Source organism: Alligator mississippiensis, chromosome 3 (genome assembly GCF_030867095.1).
Source record: "Alligator mississippiensis isolate rAllMis1 chromosome 3, rAllMis1, whole genome shotgun sequence".
In the NCBI taxonomy this organism is placed as follows: domain Eukaryota; kingdom Metazoa; phylum Chordata; order Crocodylia; family Alligatoridae; genus Alligator; species Alligator mississippiensis.
The window spans coordinates 126,664,401-126,676,069 of NC_081826.1; the positions used below are offsets into that span (position 1 = coordinate 126,664,401).

Consider the following 11,669-nt stretch of genomic DNA (forward strand, 5'->3'; position numbering starts at 1 on the left):
TCTTATGAAATGATTAGGATCTGATTGGTTTCTATACTTATTCAATGTATAACAAAGGTATAAAAGATAAAAATGTTCTATCTTGCTTTGGACATGTAAACCTCGGTACATTTCCCAGACTGTACCCCTGTACATTTTCCAAAGGTAGGTGCTTACTTTTTAAAGATTTACCACCTACCTGCATGTTAATATATTTCAGAGCTTAGAATTGGTTGTCAGAGAGAAGACAAAACCATTTTTAAATTGCAAGTTGCTCTGAAGCATTTTTTTCATTCACAAACATCAGGTTTTCTTGTTTTCTAAGAGTGTCAGAGGTCAACAATTGAGTATTCTTTTGTTGTTTCAAAGCCACATCCTGAAGCCCCTTACTTTTTCTCAGTCCTAACATTGACACAGAAGCAACATAATAAAACTAAGTAAGAATCTCAGAACTTGGTTTCTTGCTTCAATTACCTGCAGCTCTATAATACTACAGCATTTTCTTAAGTAATATAGACTTTCCTGTCTATGCCTCTAGTATGATAATGGTATCATCTTATGGTTAAACACTATCATATTTTGCTTTTCAATATCTTTATATTTCTTGTCTTTTGGGACTGCTGTGTCACCTATTGGGCATGTCTACACATATATTAATACGCTTTTCCTAAGGCACATTGAATTTAGTACCTTCAATGTGAAGTACTAAATTAATGCACATTAGGCTGCCCTAATGTGTAGTAGTGCAAGTGCATGTTTTTAGGTGACTATTAATGTGCAGTAGCCTATTTTATGTAATAGTTTTTTATGCGCCATTTTAATGCGCAGTAAAATAGGCTACTGTGCATTAAAGTGCACTTGTAGGCATGCCCACTGACAAGATTCATTTGTACTTTTAATTTTTAAAAGCCACTCTACTGACTTGCACTTTAATAATATTTTGAAGATTCTTTAACAGTCATAATTATAATAAAAATCAATTTGTATCAAGTCCTAAACTGACTAAATCTATTATGGGAAGAGGGAAAGAGAAGGGGGAAGCAAGATCAAAATAATGGATTTTTGTGTAAGGCTACCAAGTGTTATGCATCGGGTATGGCAGTCATTGTAAAAAATAAAAATTGTTCGCAGATAAAGGTATCTTCTGATGAATCAGCCAATCTGAAAAACATTTTGTAATTTTAAAAAATGTCCCATTTTGATATTTTCAGAAAGCAAATGTTTGTTTTCTGGGTCCAAATAATTTTTTCAGTTAAATTTTTTTTTTTATAAAAATGAGGTCAACATCAAAATGAAATATTTTGATTGCCCCAGTGTAATGTTTTTTTTTGGTAGGGGGGAGGAGGGGTGGGAGGTGATTTAATTTTTGAAATTTGTGGTAATTTCACCTTTTTGTCCTGACTTACAGAAGAAAAAACATTATCAAATCTCAACAATTCCACTTTTTTCCACCCACTTCTAAAAGTTCCATGTCTGACAGCCCAGTCATACATTCCCACATCTCAGCTGGATTGTTATCCTAAAGCAATGGTTTTCAACCTGTGGTTCATGGACCCCATGGGGGTCTTCAGACTATGTTGAAGGGGTCTGCAAAAGATGATTATAGTCAATCAAAAGTACTTAAATACCTATATTTATGAGTCAAAGGAGTCTGTACTTCATTTGAAACTTTTTAAGGGTCCACAAATGAAAAAAAGTTAAACTACTACTGTCCTAAATCACAGCTGGGTGCAGTGGTGCCTTCTTACCACCTGGGGCTGCTGTGCACCTACTGAGCATAAAGTGCATGTCTACCCTGCCTTCTGACCTAATGAGCTCTTAGCTCCTCAACATTAACTCTTGCTCTTCCCCTAGCTGTCATCCAGACTAGGAAAAAACAGGCAAGAAGAGATAGATGAGTTGTGTTGGGGGCTCCAGGTGTCTCAGCATGGGTGGGGAGTGGCTGGCTGGGGTGCAGGTTGCCTCTGTGTGGGAGCTCTGCAGCATGGAGAAAGGGGAGCAAGCAGCCCTGTGCTGCCTGTTACCCCTTCTCCATGTGCCACTCCTCTGCTGGCTGGGGCACAGGATGTCTCAGCATGGGACGCCTCTGCAGTGCACAGAGATGTGCCCTGGGCTGTCTGCTCCAGTCTGCCTTTGTCCCAGTACACTGCATTTTGACATGCTTTCCAACAGTTTTTTGTTTAGTGGTTGGTTTTTTTGCTATTAGGAAATCCAGGTAGCAAATTTTGCCCCAGCGCTGTATATTAACAATGCGGAGCATGATTTAATGTGCAACACTTGTGGTTCGTGGTGCAGTATAGAAGTTTGCGGTGCTGCAAACCACACATGCCTGCATGTCTGGATCTGGTCTCTGAGTTTATATTGTGAATCATGTTTGCACACCTCACAGTTCTACCACTGGGTGGCATCTCATGACGTCTTGGAAAGTATATCAAGGCATCCCAGGCTACATTGGCACCTTGTTGAGAACCACTAAACTAGACAGATGTCTCTATTACTTGTATTATGGACCTCATGGGACACATCTTCACATGCGGGGGCGTGTGCTTGCAGTGGCAAAAAAAGTAGCAGCACAAATTTGTGCTGCTCTTTTTTGCTGCTTCACATGCCCTTGCACATGTGCTCTGGTGCGGCGCAAAATGCCCTGCTTTGGAGAAACTGCTATTTCTCTGGTGCTCCTGGCGTCCTGGAGGAGCTGGGGTGGAATTAGAGGAGGGGAGATGCTCCCCAGATGCAGATGGTGGAGGGGCCCTGAGCCTAACAACAAGTGTCTCCCTGATCTCAGGCTTATTGCACCCCATATGTTTAAAAAGCAGGTGTGCAGCTGGAAGTCCCTGCTTTTTTAACACACACCTGTTTTTTTTTTTAAGTTCACAGGGCACCCATGGAAGTGGTAGCTGTGGACCTCGGAACTCCCTACTTCCTGCTCCAGGTGCCACTTCACAGTGTAAGGGCATGGGGAGCTGGGAACTCCCAGCTGCTCGGCTATCCATGCTCTGCACCCCAGGTCCTGGTACACAGGGACTTTTAAAAGCACACCTGTAGTTGGGATCTTTCAACATTCCTCACCACTGCTGGGATCAGGTTTTATTTCCTTCTGGGATTAGATGCATATGTCTGTGCTCCGTGCCTCTTTGAGGAACCAGACATCTATGCCATATTCTAATTCGGTGGGGGTCAAACCTTTTGGCCAGAATACCACAAATTGATCCCCGCAGCCTCCCTCCGTGCCACTCTGATCCTCTTTCCCTGCCAGATCTACTGCTTTGATTTCTTCCCCTTCTTTGATCTGCCACATACCACACACATAGGCTGCCCATTCCATTTGTGGCTCTCAGGATGTAGGTTGGCCACCTCTGTTCTACCCTTTCCTTTATAGAGGTGGGTAGAAATTTGTATAGTAAGGAAGAAGATTAACACCAGATTTATGGGAAAAGGGGATTTTTTTTGTCATTTTTCTTTATATTTTTTATTTGCTAGCTTGATCCGTATACTATTGTTGCATGTTTTTTTTGCTGAATGCTCAGTCACATCATCTGTCATCTTATCGACTGTCTAATTTAGCAGCTTATTTATATGCCACCAGATGTTAGGCTAATTCTTCAGATCACTAACTGAATGAATAATATCCAGTTTTTAGGCAAATCTATATGAAAGGAGAACAAATGATGAACGGGATTGTTTGGTTTTGCACGCAGAACCATTCACTTCCAGTTTTTAGATCAAATTTTATGCTCACAGACTTATCAGCTCCTTGATGGCCCAGGTGAAAGAGTTCTAGCCTGTTCAATCTATTTATCTGCTCTTACAATTTACGTGAATCTATCACAAAACAATATAATTAGCTATCTTTCTAGAGGAACCAAAAGGTGAACAGGCATACAAGATAATTATTTTCTCATCTTAGAGGTAGTCACTCCAGAATGGTGCTTGCAAATCAACTGGTAGATTTTAAGGAACCTTTGTTGTTACTAAGGATTTTGTATTTGTCTATGGTTAGAGGACTTCATTTTCATACATGGACATAGGTACAAGCACTGTGGGAAGAAGGGGAAAAATAAGATGGTCAACTTTTTACTGTCCTTTTCAAGGTTGCAGCTATCATTACAAGGAATCGGGTATAATGAATGATCCCCTGGGAACATGACTGAGAGAAAAAAAGTGCTACCAGTGCTAACAGTGTGAAAATAGCATTGCTTTCCACATTCAAAGCAGCTTATAAACATAAGGGAGTGAATCCTTGGAACACCCTGTGCAGCACAGCATTATCATCTCATTTTTCCAATGAAGTTTGTTCAGGAATTTTCCAATGTTTTTGCTGAAGTAAGAGTTTGAGACACGAAAGCTTTTTTCCCAGCATGTTGAAACAAAGCTCTTACGAAGTGTTCAGAGGGAGTGGCAGGGAGTGTCAAGAGAACTCTAGGCCAAAAAGCTGAGTTAATGTGTGAGTAAACTGTCTTCAGGATTACATCCTACATATACTCTGAAAATCTGTCAATCTACCAATTTATTAAAAGGGAAGGCATGTACCTTTTATATGTAACTGGTGAATATAAGATTCAAGTTAAGCCTTAGCTCATGCTCTGCTTCTAGATTAAATTTCATGGGGAGTGCTCTGTGACTCTGAGTTAAATGTCTTAGCCCTTTTAAGCGTTCATAGGATTATAGGAAGTAGGGTCAGAAGGGACTTCATAAGGTCATCTAGTCCAGCCCCCTGCTCAAGGCAGGATCATACCTCACCGTCTCACCAAGTCTGTCCAACTTGTTCTTGAAAATCTGCAGGGATGGAAATTCCACATCATCTTTGTGTAACCCATTCCAATGCTTCAATAGTCATAGGCAGAAAGTTCCTCCTAATCTCCAAACTATTTTTTTTTCTACTGCATCTTGAGGCTGCAGCTCCTAGTCCAGTCCCTTACAGCCACAGGAAAAAGCCCAGCTCTGTCCTCTGTATAACTGCCCTTCAGGTATTTGAGATTATTATTATCAAATCACCCTTCAGTCTTCTTTCTTCAAGACTAAGTAACCATAGTTTGCCTTTCCCCATAAGTCATACTTCCCAGGCCTCTTATCATCTTTGTTGCTCTCTGCTAGACTCTCTGTCCACATTCTTCTTGAAATGTGGGGCCCAAACCAGGACAAAGTTCCTGCTGAGACCTCATCAGTGTCAAATACAGCAGAAGAACCACATCCCTTGACTTGCAAGAGACACTCCTGTTAATACAGCCCACCGCTATGCTGTTGGCTTTTTTTGCAACAAGAGCACAGTGCTGGCTCACATATAATTTATGATGCATTGTAACCTCCAGGTCTTTCTTCAGGTTTGCAGTACTGTAGCCTAGTCAACCTTTCCTCAGTCTGTATTTGTGCATGCAGTTATTCCATTTCCAGTTCAAGATTTTGCACTTAACTTTGTTGAATTTAATTCGATTGATTGTAGACCATTTCCTCCATTTCTCCAGGTCATTCTGGATCTTGGTCCTACACTCCAGAGAGCTTGCAACTCCACACAACTTGGCATCATCTACAAACTAACCAAGTACTTTATCCCACTCTCCAAGTCATTAATGAAGATGTTAAACAATACCAGACCCAGGACAGACCCTGGCGGGAAACCCACTTGATACCTCTTCCAAACTAGACATTGAGCAAATGGAGGACTAATGAGCTGAACACCATTTTGTAGTCACTCTTTAGTACTTTAGTCTCTGTTTCCTTAGCTTGTTGATGATAATGTGGGATATGGCATTGTCAGCTGAGGAGGCAGACTACTTTCTTGGGACAAGAAACACAATACAGTTAATATTTTAAATATAAGTAAAAAATCAGTATATTCAGCTTCTAAATTGAAAACATTTGAGCTATAATATTCTGGAAAATAGAAGTGACCTGAAAGAGGAGAACAAAGACTCCCCAGTGTTATGGCAATAGCTCCTTTGATACTTCTTTAAGGATCAAAACACTGTATATCATATGCCATTTCTTCTAATGTTTTTCTTAATTTAATTTCTGTCTTCCTAATTAAGAGTTAAAATATGAGCTCTCTAATCCATATGGGAGAAAAATGTTTATGGCATTAATATTTTACAAAGTTTGAATCTATTTATTTTTAACTTGGAAGAGATTCAGTTCAGAACGGACACACATTGCAAGTGCTTTTGCATTAAACTGAACAAGAGTTATTTAAAGAAAGTTAGATGTGGGTGTTAGTGGCACTGTTATCACCATTTGAGTGAGAGTAAGAAAATTTGCTGAGAAGGGAAGAGAACATTTTGATTGATGTTTTCTGCAAAGATCAGGCAAAGGCTTCATGGTTTCTCCTACCTTTCCAAGAGTAACTGACCCAGCCAGATGAAAGGCCTACTTCTGCAGAAGTCATATACCCTAACACTGACTTAGGCTGTTGTTAATATGGAAGCTCATTCTATGTTAGCACTAGCACGTCTACCCTGATAGTCCTGCTTATCCATAGAAAGGGGACAGAAGATGTTCTAGGTATTTATAAAACCAAATAATAACATAACATGACTGTGTCTGTTTTGTCTCGGGCACCGTAACTCCATTACCAGCTGTTAGCTATCATGGTACCATCTGCAAAAATGAGTTTCTCTTTATTATTAAATTCTAAATCATACCCTATAATTTTACTGTGCCTAATCCAGACTGACAGAGGTGTGAAAGTGGTAGGTGTCTGTCTGTTGACTTCAGTGGAATTAAGGTGTGGTCCATAGTGCTTTTCATAAAGAGGCCTTCTGAATCACTTCACAGTGGACAAAGTTCTTTTGTCCTAGCTCCAATGGAAGTTTTGCTTCAGTAAAGACTGCAAAGTTTGGCTTGTGATCACCTTCCCAGCCTGAGCAAAACCCAAGAGCCACAGTGAACAGGCAAGACTGGCTGTTGTAGAAATAGAAAGACATTCTTTGGTTTTCTATTCCTTCCATTTAGACAATTCTAAATTTTAGAGGATCCTGAAAGTCAGCAGGCCCAGATGATTTTCATCCAAGGGTGCTGAAGGAATGGGCCAGTGTCATAGCAGAGCCACTGGCGCAGCTATTTGAGCACATGCTCAGGTCAGGTCCCAGAGGACTGGAAAAGGCCCAATATGATCCCTATTTTCAAAAAGGGGAGGAAGGAGGATCTGGTTAATTATAGGCCGGTTAGTCATACCTCTGTTCTTGGGAAAACCTTTGAAACTATTATCAAGGATAACATTTGTGGGAGCCCAGCAGAAAAAATAATGCTGAAGGGCAACCAGCACGGGTTCATAGCAAGTAGATCCTGCTTGACTAACCTTGTTTCTTTTTATGACCAGGTCACAAAATGCTTAGATGCAGGAGTCAAGGTAGATGTCATCTACTTGGATTTTAAGAAGGCCTTCAGTACAGTATCTCATCCTATTCTCATAAACAACCTGAGCGGCTGTGACATAAATGATTACACGGTCAGGTGGGTGGCAAGTTGGCTTAAGGATCATACCCAGAGAGTGGTGGTGGACAGGTCAGTATTGACCTGGAAAGATGTGGGCAGTGGGGTCCCCCAGGCTCAGTCCTTGGACCGGTGCTATTCAATGTCTTCATCAGCAACTTGGATGAGGGTGTGGAGAGCACTGTCCAAATTTGCAGATGACACAAAATTAAGGGGTAAAGTTAACAGACTAGTAGGAAGGGATTGAATCCAGGTGGATCTGGACAGGTTGGAAAAGTGGGCAGAAAAGAATAGGATGCGGTTCAACAAAGACAAGTACAAAGTGCTGCATTTAGGGAGAAAGAATCACCAACACACTTATAGGCTAGGGGATGACCTTCTCAGCAGCACAGTGGCAGAAAGGGATCTCGGAGTCGTAGCTGACTCCAAGATGAACATGAGTTGTCAGTGTGATGAAGTGATTAGTAAAGCTAACCGCATTCTATCATGCATTAGCAGGTAAATCACAAACAGGTCCAGGGAGGTGACATTTCCCCTCTGTGGCACTGATGAGGCCGCAGTTGGAGTACTGCATCCAGTTCTGGATGCCGCACTTCAAGGGGGATGTGGATAACCTTGAGAGGGTCTGGAGGAGGGCCACTCATATGGTTAGGGGCCTGCAGGTGAGGCCCTACTGGGAGAGACTGAGAGACCTGAATTTCTTCAGCCTCTGCAAGAGAAGGCTGAGAGGTGATCTTGTGGCTGTTTTACAAATTCATTGAGGGAGGGCAGCAAGAAATTGGAGATGCTCTGGTTACCAGGCCACTCCTTTGGAATAACCAGGAACAACAGCCACAAACTGACAGAGAGCAGATGTAGGTTGGACATTAGGAAGAACTTCTTCACCGTAAGGGTTGCCAGAATCTGGAATGGGTTTCCAAGGGAGGTGGTGCTCTTCCCCACCCCGGGGGTCTTCAAGAGAAGACTGGACAAGCACCTCGCTGGGGTCGTCTGACCTCAGTGCTCTTTCCTGCCCAGGGCAGGGGATTAGAGTTGATGATCTATTGAGGTCCCTTCCGACCCCAACACCTATGAAACAGACTCATGAATATTTTAATATTTTTCATACTGCAGTTGTACCTTATGGATCCCATAGGTCATGTCAGAATACTGAGATGCAATCATGCACTGCACTAAGTATATAACTGTTTGGATTCAGAAAGAACTTAAACAAATGCATGGACATCCAAGAACTCTTGGGGACCACAGCTGCAAATGGTTCTCTCTGCAGCCAGGCAGGTCTGCTGGCAAGTACAGCAGTGTGGAGGAAATAAACCAAGTTAACTTTCTGGGATAGGTAGTGTCCCACTAAGCAGAGAAGCAAGTCCTGACATGCTGAAGAGCATAGTCTGTGGTAGTCATAGGCCCTTCGTCTGGAGGAAAAGGGGAGGAAAGTTATCAATACTCTTCCTCATGTATTTGCACAGGGATTGGTCACTGTCTGAGCTTTTCTGGAGGAAAATCAGTCAAATGCATACAGGTACCACTGCAAAATCACTCTAAAGCACTGCTTCAGAGTAAAATTAAATGAATTTAAAATGTCCAGCCCTTTGACCAGATGCTGTTCAGTACTGAGAAGTGTAAAGTGCTCCATCTGGGGAGGAAAAATCCACAAGAAACTTACAGGCTCAGCGGTGCTACACTAGCTAGCACCATATCCAAAAGGGACCTGGGGGTCATAATTGACTATAAAATGAATATAAGCCACCAGTGTGATGCTACAGCTAGCAGAGCAAACAATATGCTGGCATGCATCAACTGATGCATCTCAAGAAAAACTAAGGAAGTTATTCTTCTGCTCTACTCAGCATTGGTGAAGCCACAGCTGGAGTACTGCATCCAGTCTGGGTGCCACATTCAAGAAGGATGTGGAGAAGCTTGAGAGTCCAGAGAAGAGCCACTCATATGATTAGAGGCCTGAAGAGAAAGCCATATAAGGAAAGGCTGACAGATATGGGACTATTCATCCTAGAAAAGAGAAGACTTTGTGAGGATTTGGTGGCAGCTTACAGATATATCAGGGGCTAGGTGAACAACTATTCAACAAAGCACCCCAGGAGCAACAGTTGTAAACTCCTTGAAGAAAGTTTCAGACTGGATATAAGGAAAAAACTTCTTCGTGGTTCGTGTGACCAGACTTTGGAATAGACTCCCAGTACTCTGGAATAGACCCCTGGTGCAGGCATCTACCCTGGAGATTTTCAAAAGGAGACTGGACACACACATTGCTGGGGTTATTTAATTCCAGCAGCCTTTCCTGCCAAGAGCGGCGGGGCTAGACCTGATGATCTTATGAGGTCCCTTCCAGCCCTAAATTTCTGTGAATCGGTACAACAGGCTTGCTTTCCTCCCCCTGTATGTGATCACACAAATATCAGTTTAGATGCGTCCTGGAACATTGGTTTTGCTCAGAAGATCTTTTAATTGCCTAGTGACTCCTATTTTCTCTTTCAGACTCTTCCTCTTCTGGTCTGGTGATCAGGTAACTTCACTTGCTAAAAGCAAGTACTGCTTTCCTGCTGGAGCATGTTGCTGCTTTTGAGAGCCGGCAGGCAACAGAAACTCCAGTCTGAATCATTTTCCTGCTATGCAGGAGTTGCCATGAAGGATGATTAAGGGAGGGGAGGAGGGAGGGAAAGAGAGAGAAAGTACGCACAAATTAGATTGGGAAAGTAGGAGTGGTGTTAATGATCAGGTGAACTAACAGATTCTTTGTGCTCTGTGAGGTTGAACTATAAACACCTAGTTGTTTCTGGCGTGCTGATTTTGTTTTTACCTCTGTTCTTTTACCGGGATTACTGCTCTGAAAAGTAAGTGCTGCTGAAAAATTTTACTAATATCTAAATAGTACTTGAGTGCTATGCATTGTAAAATTTTATTACCTGGGTGAGTAGGATAGAAAAGCTTGTAAAAGAAATTAAACATTTCGAATCCTCACAATGCCCTGTTCAGTTCAGAATTATGAAACATTCATTTCATTGCATTTCTGTACAGTTCAATGCAGGTTTTTTATTACATCCAAAGCCAATTACTTTTACTAATTTACATTCCCTTCTCACAGAAAAGGTATATTGCTTAAGATAAAATCAGTGGCTGTAGAAAGGAAAGGGAATGTCTAAAACCTAGACATTTTCAATTGTATAAATTAACTTCTTTGTGTCAAAACAAGCTGATTGTATATTGCATTATGATTAATATAATGTGTATGTTGTTAAGGATTTAGACTGTTGCAAAAGGAATTTTCCTGTACTTGTCTACATGGGTATGTACATTTTACTCTGCTTTCTTTACATTATTAATCTAATGACTAATCCTTATTAGCTTGCATTGCAGGGATGGGACATTAGCTTAAAAATTTTCATTTTATTTTCCACATGGTTCAAAATTTCACTCCTTTATATAAGCAAAGCAAAAGCTTTGTTATCTTTACGATTTACCTCTCTTCTTTCCAGAGCTACTTTTCTCTCTCATAGTCTGGACTTGGGCTTTTGTTCTTTTAATAAAATATTCTCAAAACTTCTTGCTCCCATTGAAGTCAATGAATCAGAGACAATCATAGTTTTCACAGTTAGGTCCTTTTTTGCACTTTTGGTTGGTCTGCCAACAGGAGTGCTAGTCATCTAATTTTTTTTTTTTTAAGATGCACAAAGGCCTTTTAGTAGTTATACCTTACTTCCTTAATACCAATCAGTTATGACTTGAATTGAGACAAGTTAAATGAGTCACTCAAAATTATTTTAGAAGATGAATGGCCTCCATGTCAAACAGGGGGAGGGATTGTTGCATGCTACCCTGCTCAGTGACAGCTCATTGAATTTCAGGCTTGAAGGCACTATTAAAATGCTCAAATCTGAGCTCCAGAATTTTAAGTCCATTGATTGCTACCCTGCAGTCCTGGGAGCAGGAATGCAGGCAAATGGGCTTACATTCAGGGACTTCTACTCAGAGTAGATGGGCATTTTCCAGGACCGGTTTATTTTAGTTTTCTCTGTTGTGATGGCCAAGTGTATCCATTTGATATTTTTTGTGCTGTTGGCACTTCCCGTTAGAAACTGGTCTGAGACCACACTCATTCCTATATAGAACATTTTGACAATGTTAAAGTCACTGCCAACTTTAACTTGGCTAGATTCAAAGTAGGAATCCCAGGGCACATCTACACATGCATTAATGTGCTTTAGTTAATACTCATTAAATGTAGTACCCCCAGGTACTTTTACACATGC

General features: G+C 41.3%; 1 protein-coding gene across 2 annotated transcripts in view; it reads left to right on the forward strand.

Moving 5' to 3' along the window:
* The window catches only part of SERPINB5 (serpin family B member 5), a 37,320-nt gene that overhangs the window by 3,533 nt on the left and 22,118 nt on the right, over positions 1-11,669 (forward strand). Inside the window, exon 1 of one of the 2 annotated variants that reach the window (XM_006276212.4) lies at positions 10,134-10,253. The exons of the other annotated variant lie outside the window; for it this stretch is intronic. The gene's annotated coding sequence lies outside the window, so the exon portion shown is untranslated. Of the gene's footprint in view, positions 1-10,133; positions 10,254-11,669 lie in introns of those variants that run through there. 2 annotated transcript variants of the gene reach the window in all.